At 36.6% G+C, this 9,330-nt stretch overlaps 1 non-coding gene across 1 annotated transcript; it reads left to right on the forward strand.

Annotated features, from left to right (window-relative positions):
* The first annotated feature begins 343 nt into the window (after positions 1 to 343).
* LOC120094405 (U6 spliceosomal RNA) lies at positions 344 to 449 on the forward strand. The gene has a single exon (XR_015628355.1). It is a non-coding gene; the product is annotated as a U6 spliceosomal RNA (small nuclear RNA).
* The last annotated feature ends 8,881 nt before the right edge of the window (positions 450 to 9,330 follow it).

The following is a 9,330-nucleotide window of genomic DNA, read 5'->3' on the forward strand; positions in this document are numbered from 1 at the left end:
AATGCCTGTGGATTAAAAGAAATATTCCTGTGTAACTGATCATTCTTGCAAAAACTATTAAATACAATTTTGATTCCAATACAAATTGCATTCTTCAGTTAACTAGAAACAAACAAACAAACCTCATGGGATATTTATATGAATGTAAAAAAAAAGACAAAAACAAAACAAATAAACAAAAAAAACCAAATAGCCCAAGTATCCTGAGAAAATAGAACAATGCTAGGAATGACTATAATTTATCACTACAAGACAAATTCAAGAGTCACAGTAAACAAAAGTTAGTACGGTATTGGAATAAAACAAATATGTGGTCAAATGGAATATCAAGATCAATACCAACATGTTCTTTCCACAGTATATATACTAACACCGGAACAAAACAGAGATGAATAACATGGCCCCTGAACAAGGAAAACACCCAAATTCATGAAGCATTCCATATTTTTAGAAGATCCTGGGAACGTGTCACACACACACTAAGAGAACACAAATACTAGCCCAGGCAACTATATCCAGCAAAACTGTCAATTACCAGAGATGGAGAAACCAAGATATTCCATGACAAAAGCAAATTTACACAATATCTTTCCATAAATCCAGCCCTACAAGGGATAATAGGTTCAAAACTCCAATACAAGGAGGGAAACTACACCATAGATAAAAGCAAAGAAAGTAATCTTCTTACAACAAACCCAAAAAAAGATAGCCACAAAAACATAATTCCAAATCTAATGACAAAAATAACAAGAAACAGCAATCAATATTCCTCAATAACCCTGAACAATCAATTCCCCAATAAAAAGATATAGAATAAACAGACTGGATATGCAAAGAGGACCCAGCATTTTGCAGCACAGAAAACACAATTCAGTGAAAAAGAAAAACACTTCGTAGAAGTAAAAGGCTGGAAAGTTTTTTTTTTTCAAAAAATATTCCCAAGAAACAAGCTGTAAAGCCACTGTAGTATCAAATAAAATAGATTTGAAATAAAAGTTAGCAAAAAAGATAAGGAAGGACACTTAATACTCATCAAAGAAAAAGTCTACAAAGACGAAGTCTAAATTCTGTTCAATTCTTAATATCTATGCACCAAATGCAAGGGCACCCACATTCATAAAAGAAACTTTACTAAAGTTCAAAGCATACATTACATGTCACATAATAATTGTGGGAAACTTCAAGACCCTACTTATATCAATAGGCAGATAATGGAAACAGGAACTAAACTGAGACACAGTGAAACTAACAGAAGTTATGAACCAAATGGACTTAAGAGATAGCAGTGGAAAAAAAATTTTTTTTTTATTAACTTGAGTATTTCTTATATACATTTCGAGTGTTATTCCCTTTCCCGGTTTCCAGGCAAACATCCCCCTCCCCCCTCCCCTTCCTTATGGGTGTTCCCCTCCCCACCCTCCCCCCATTGTCGCCCTCCCCCCAACAGTCTAGTTCACTGGGGGTTCAGTCTTAGCAGGACCCAGGGCTTCCCCTTCCACTGGTGCTCTTACTAGGACATTCATTGCTACCTATGAGGTCAGAGTCCAGGGTCAGTCCATGTATAGGCTTTAGGAAGTGGCTTAGTCCCTGGAAGCTCTGGTTGTTTGGCATTGTTGTACATATGGGGTCTCGAGCCCCTTCAAGCTCTTCCAGTTCTTTCTGTGATTCCTTCAACGGGGGTCCTATTCTCAGTTCAGTGTTTTGCTGCTGGCATTCGCCTCTGTATTTGCTGTATTCTGGCTGTGTCTCTCAGGAGCCATCTACATCCGGCTCCTGTTGGTCTGCACTTCTTTGCTTCATCCATCTTGTCTAATTGGGTGGCTGTATATGTGTGGGTCACATGTGGGGCAGGCTCTGAATGGGTGTTCCTTCAGACTCTGTTTTAATCTTTGCCTCTCTCTTCCCTGCCAAGGGTATTCTTGTTCCCCTTTTAAAGAAGGAGTGAAGTATTCACATTTTGATCATCCGTCTTGAGTTTCATTTGTTCTAGGCATCTAGGGTAATTCAAGCATTTGGGCTAATAGCCACTTATCAATGAGTGCATACCATGTATGTCTTTCTGTGATTGGGTTAGCTCACTCAGGATGATATTTTCCAGTTCCAACCATTTGCCTACGAATTTCATAAAGTCATTGTTTTTGATAGCTGAGTAATATTCAATTGTGTAGATGTACCACATTTTCTGTATCCATTCCTCTGTTGAAGGGCATCTGTGTTCTTTCCAGCTTCTGGCTATTATAAATAAGGCTGCGAAGAGCATAGTGGAGCACGTGTCTTTTTTATATGTTGGGGCATCTTTTTGAACATTTCTTTAGGTGTTTCTCAGCCATTCGGCATTCCTCAGCTGTATTTGTTTGTTTAGCTCTGAACCCCATTTTTTAAATAGGGTTATTTGTCTCCCTGCGGTCTAACTTCTTGAATTCTTTGTATATTTTGGATATAAGGCCTCTATCTGTTGTTGGATTGGTGAAGATCTTTTCCCAATCTGTTGGTTGCCGTTTTGTCCTAACCACAGTGTCCTTTGCCTTACAGAAGCTTTGCAGTTTTATGAGATCCCATTTGTCGATTCTTGATCTTAGAGCATAAGCCATTGGTGTTTTGTTCAGGAAATTTTTTCCAGTGCCCATGTGTTCCAGATGCTTCCCTAGTTTTTCTTCTATTAATTTTAGTGTGTCTGGTTTATATTAAAATAAGGAACTATACCTTCTTCTCAGCACCTCATGGAAACTTCTCCAAAATTAACCATATAATTGGTCACAAACTAGGCCTTAAAAAAGAAAAGAAATTCAATATAATCCTATGCATACTATCAGATCACCTCAAACTAATGCTGGTCTTCAATAACAACAGCAGCTGCAACAACAACAACAAAAACAATAAAAGCAAAGCCCACACACAGATGGAATCTGAAAAATACTCAATGATAACTTGGTCAAGGAAGAAATAAGGAAGGTAAAGGTGTTCTAGAATTCAATGAAAATTAAAGCACAACATACACAAACTTATGGTATACAAGGAAATTAGTGCTAAAAGGAAAACACATAGCTCTGAGTGCCTCTAAAAAGAAACTAGAGAGAACATACACTAATAGCTTGACAATACACCTGAAAGCTCTAGAAAATAAAGAAGTAAATATACCTAAGAGGAGTAGATGGCAGGAAATAGTTGAACTCAGAGCTAAAATCAACCAAGTAAAAACAAACAAAAACAAACAAACAAACAGAAACAACAAAAAAGTATACAAAGAATCAAGAAAACCAGCAGCTGCTTTTTTGAAAAAAATCAAAGGGGTGAAGAAACCAGACTAACCAAAAGGCAAGAAGACAGTATCCAATTAGAAAAATCAGAAATGAAAAGTGAGAAATAGCAACAGAAACTGTGTACCTTCAAAAATTCATTAGATCTCTAATACAAAAGCCTATACTCAACAAAACTGGATAATCTGGATGAAATGGACAATTTTCCAGACAGATAATAGACACCAAAGATATCAGGATAGATAAAACATCTAAACAGATGCATAACACCTAAAGAAATAGAAGTACTCATTGAAAGTCTCCCAACCCAAAAAAGCCCAGGACCAGATTGGTTTAGTACAGAATTCTATCAGACCCCTAAAGAAGACATAATACCAATACTCCAAACCATTTCACAAAATAGAAACAGAAGGAACACTACCCAATTTCTTCTTTGAATCCATAATTACAGTTATACTTAAACCACGTAAATATCCAACAAAGAGAGAGGACTTCATACCAATTTCCCTTATGAGTAGTGATGTCAATGTACTAAATAAAATTCTCACAAACTGAATCCAAGAACACATCATTACAATCATTCACCATGATAAAGTACATTTCATCCCAGGGATGCAGGGATATTTCAATATAAGAAAATCCATCAATGTAATCCACTATATAAATAAACTCAAAGAAAAATCCACATGGTTATTTGAGAATGCATGTGTTAAAATTCAGTGCCTCTTAATGACAAAAGTCTTGAAAATATAAGGAATTCAAGGTCCATACCAAAGTTCCTGTAAGGCAAAAGACACCGTCATTAGTACAAAATGGCAACCAAGAGATTGCAAACAGATCTTTATAAATCCTACATCTCATAGAGTGATAATATCTAATATATACAAAGAGCTCAAGTAGATAAACTCCAGAGAATCAAATAACACTATTACAAATGTGGTCCACTGGATGTGGACACTACTAGTTACCCCTTTGCATTATAGAGCACTTCAAGCAAGTTCTATCCCTTTGATTTCTGAGAGTCTCTCACCTCCCAGGTCCCCACTAGATTCTAGAGGGTTTGCCATATCCTACATCCTAGGTTACCCCTTTCCATTCTTTCTACTGTCCCTCAGGGATTCAAAATACCTGATCATGTTACCCCTTGCATTCTCAGTTGCCTATACTACTGCTATCCCTCCCTCCCACTGAGCCCTATGATTGTGATTGATTTCTTCTCCCTTCAAAGTGGGATTGAGTTATTCCCACTTGTGCTCTTCAGCTTGTTAACCTCTTTGAGTTCTGTGGATTTTGTCCTGAGTATTCTGTAGATTTTGCTAATATCCACTTATTATTGAGTATGAACCATGCCTGTTCTTTTGGGCCCGAGTTACCTCATTCAACCAGATATACTGAATCAAATAGAAGAGAAAGTGAGAAAGATCGTGAAACTCATTGACACAGGAGGAAATTTCCTAAATAGAACTCAAAAGACTTACTCTATAAGATCAAGAATTAATAAATGGGACCTCATGATATTGAAAAGATTTGGTAAGGCAACAGACATGACATAGTCAATAGGGCAAATCTGCATCCTACAATTTGGGAAATAGTCTTAACTAATCCCACATCAGATAAAGGGCTAGCATCCAAAATATAGAAAGAACTTAAAAGGTAAGCAAGCAAGTAAACAAACAAACAAGAAAACAAACAAACAAACAAACAAAAAAACGCATCATACCAATACTATCCAAACTATTCCACAAAGTTGAAACAGATGGAGCACTACCAAATTCCTTCTATGAAGCCACACTTATTCTTATACCTAAAACACAAAGACACAAAGAAAGAGAACTTCTGACCAATTTCCCTTATGAATATCAATGCAAAAATACTCAATAAAATTCTGGCAAACCGAATCCAAGAGCACATCAAAACAATCATCCAGCATGATCAAGTAGGCTTCATCCCAGGTATACAGGGATGGATTAATATACGGAAAACCATCAACGTAATCCATTATATAAACAAACTGAAAGAACAAAACCACATGATCATTTCATTAGATGCTGAGAAAACATTTGACAAAATTCAACACCCCTTCATGATAAAAGTCCTGGAAAGAATAGGAATTCAAGGCCCATACATGAACATAGTAAAAGCCATATACAGCAAAGCAGTCGCTAACATTAAATCAAATGGAGAGAAACTTGAAGCAATCCCAATAAAATCAGGGACTAGAAAATGTTGCCCACTCTCTCCCTACTTATTCAATATAGTTCTTGAAGTTCTAGCCAGAGCAATCAGACAACAAAAGGAGATCAAGGGGATACAGATTGGAAAAGACGAAGCCAAAATATCACTATTTGCAGATGATATGATAGTATTATTAAGTGATCCCAAAAGTTCCACCAGAGAACTACTATACCTCATAAACATCTTCAGCAAAGTGGCTGGGTTTAAAATTAACTCAAATAAATCAGTACCCTTCCTCTACACAAAAGAGAAAGAAGCTGAGAGAGAAATGAGGAAATGACACCATTCATAATAGTCCAAATAATATAAAATACCTCGGTGTGACTTCAACCAAGAAAATAAGAGATCTGTATGATAAGAACTGCAAGCCTCTGAAGAAAGAAATTGAAGATCTCAGAAGATGGAAAGATCTCCCATGCTCATGGATTGGCAGGATTAACATAGTAAAAATGGTCATTTTATGAAAAACGATCTACAGATTCAATGCAATCCTCATCAAAATACCAATCCAATTCTTCAGAGAGTTAGACAGAACAATTTGCAAATGCATCTGGAATAACAAAAAACCCAGGATAGCTAAAACTATCCTCAACAATAAAAGGACTTCTGGGGAATCACTATCCCTGAACTCAAGCAGTATTATAGAGCAATAGTGATAAAAAAAAAACTGCGTGGTATTGGTACAGAGACAGACAGATAGACCAGTGAAATAGAATTAAAGACCCAGAAATGAACCCATACACCTATGGTCACTTGATTTTGACAAAGGAGCCAAAACCATCCAATAGAAAAAAGTTAGCAATTTCAGCAAATGGTGGTGGTTCATCTGGAGGTCAGTATGTAGACGAATGCATATTGATCCATGCTAATTACCCTGTACAAAGCTTAAGTCCAAGTGGATCAAGGACCTCCACATCAAACCAGATACACTCAAACTAATAGAAGAAAAAGTGGGGAATAACCTCGAATACATGGGGACTGGAGAAAATTTCCTGAACAAAACACCAATGGCTTATGCTCTAAGATCAAGTATCGACAAATGGGATCTCATAGAACTGCAATTATTCTGTTAGGCAAAGGACACTGTTGTTAGGACAAAACAGCAACCAACAGATTGGGAAAAGATCTTTACCAATCCGACAACTGATAGAGGGCTTATATCCAAAATATATAGAGAACTCAAGAAGTTAGACCACAGAGAGACACATAATCATATTAAAAAAATGGGGTCCTGAACTAAACAAAGAATTCATAGCTCACCAATGCTGAATGGCTGAGAAACACCTAAAGAAATGTTCAACATCTTTAGTCATAAGGGAAATGCAAATCAAAACAACCCTGAGATTTCACCTCACACCAGTGAGAATGGCTAAGATCAAAAACTCAGGTAACACCAAATGCTGGCGAGGATGTGGAGAAAGAGGAACACTCCTCCATTGTTGGTGGGATTGCAGACTGGTACAACCATTCTGGAAATCAGTTTGGAGGTTCTTCAGAAAATTGGACATTGAACTACATGAGCACCCATCTATACCACACTTGGGCATATATCCAAAAGATGCCCCAACATATAACAAAGACACATGCTCCACTATGTTCATAGCAGCCTTATTTATAATAGCCAGAAGCTGGAAAGAATCCAGATGCCCTTCAACAGAGGAATGGATACAGAAAAATTGGTACATCTACACAATGGAATATTACTCAGCTATCAAAAACTATGATTTTATGAAATTCATAGGCAAATGGTTGGAAATAGAAAATATCATCCTGAGTGAGGTAACTCAATCACAGAAAAACACACATGGTATTCACTCATTGATAAGTGGCTATTAGCCCAAATGCTTGAATTACCATAGATGCACAGAACACATGAAACTCAAGGCAGATGACCAAAATGTGAATGCTTCACTCCTTCTCTAAAATGGGAACAAGAATACTCTTGGCAGGGAATAGGGAGGCAAAGATTAGAGGCAGAGGCAGAAGGAACACCCATTCAGAGCCTGCCCCACAGGTGGCCCATACTTATACAGCCACCAAACTAGATAAGATGGATGAAGCAAAGAAGTGCAGGCTGACAGGAACAGGATGTAGATCTCTCCTGAAAGACACAGCCAGAATACAGCAAATACATAGGCGAATGCAGCACCAATCCACTGAACTGAGAACAGGACCCCTGTTGAAGGAATCAGAGAAAGAACTAGAAGAGCTTGAAGGGGCTCAAGACCCCATATGAACAACAATGCCAAGCAACCAGAGCTTCCAGTGACTAAGCCACTAACCAAAGACTATACATGGACTGACCCTGGGTTCCATCCCCATAGCTAGCAATGAATAGCTTAGTAAGAGCATCAGTGGAAGGGGAAGCCCTTGGTCCTGCCAAGACTGAACACCTAATTAATGTGATTGTTGGGGGATGCATGGTAATGGGGAGCGGATGGAGAGGGGAAGCCCATATAGAAGGGGAGGAGGAGGGGTTAGGGGGATGTTGGCCTGGAAACTGGGAAGGGGAATAACAATTGAAATGTTAATAAGAAATACTCAAGTTAATAAAGATAAAAAATGGGGTACTGATCAAAACAGAGATTTCACAACACAGGAATTTCAAATTGCTAAAAAGCACATAAAGAAGTGTTCAAAGTCCTTAGTGATCGAGGAAATGCAAATCAAAATGAGCCTGAGATTTTACCTTATACCTATCAGAATGGCTAAGATAATGACCTCAGATGACAGCACATGCTGACAAGGAATCTGGAAAAAGGGGAACATTCTTTCATTGCTAATGGGGTGGCAAACTGGTACAAACCCTCTGGAAATCAATGTAGAGGTTCCACATAAAATTGTAACTATATCTACCTGAAGATTCAGTTATACCACTATTGGGCGTATACTCAAAAGAACTTCTACAATGCCACAGGAACACATGATCCACTGTGCTCATAGAGGTCTTATTTGTGTTAGCCAGAAGCTGGAGGCAATCTAAATGTCCCATGACAGAATAATGGATACAGAAAATATGACTCATTACATAATGGAATACTATTCAACTATTAAGAATGAGGACATCATGAGATTTTTAGACAAATGGATGGAACCAGAAAAGATTATCCTGAGTGAGGTAACTCATACCTAAAGGACATACATTTGTGAGTTTTAAATGGTAGAATAAAATGACTACATGCTTTATTTTGAGTATCAAAACAAAACTACTTGTTTAAAGTAAGCATTAATTAACAGTGCACTCTCAATTTTTTAATTATTTTTTTTGATATACAAAATAAAAGTATATCCTTTCAGAGTAAAATGAATTTAAAATCAAATTCAGTTTCAAGAAAGCTTGAAAAGAGTGCAATGAACTGTCCATAAATCACAAAATATGATTACATCTCATATTAATTTCATAGTATTTATAAACTTTTGTATTTTATGTATTTATAATGTAAAATGTGTATTGATTAGTATATCTACAGTATATTCTCCAATTATTTTAAAGCGAAAACTGCAGAACATATCATAAATCAAATTTAAGTCAGAAAATTATTACTAAAGTGTGATGGTAGGTCCTATAAAAGAAAAGGATTAAGAGGTATATATTATAATTATACATGTATAACATTATGAATGCACAAAAACCAATAAAAACAACATACATAATGATGACAAGATATCAATCCTAAAGATTCACAGTTTATGCAATAAGAACAAATCAATAAACATAATATACCATATTAATAAGGAAAGGAATCATATTATCATAGCTGATAGTGAGAAGGCACTTGATAAAATTAAATAATTTTCAAGATACAATTCCTAAGATGATTAGAAATAGAACATTTCT

This window comes from Rattus norvegicus, chromosome 8, assembly GCF_021556685.1.
Source record: "Rattus norvegicus strain SHRSP/BbbUtx chromosome 8, alternate assembly SHRSP_T2T, whole genome shotgun sequence".
NCBI classification, from domain to species: domain Eukaryota; kingdom Metazoa; phylum Chordata; class Mammalia; order Rodentia; family Muridae; genus Rattus; species Rattus norvegicus.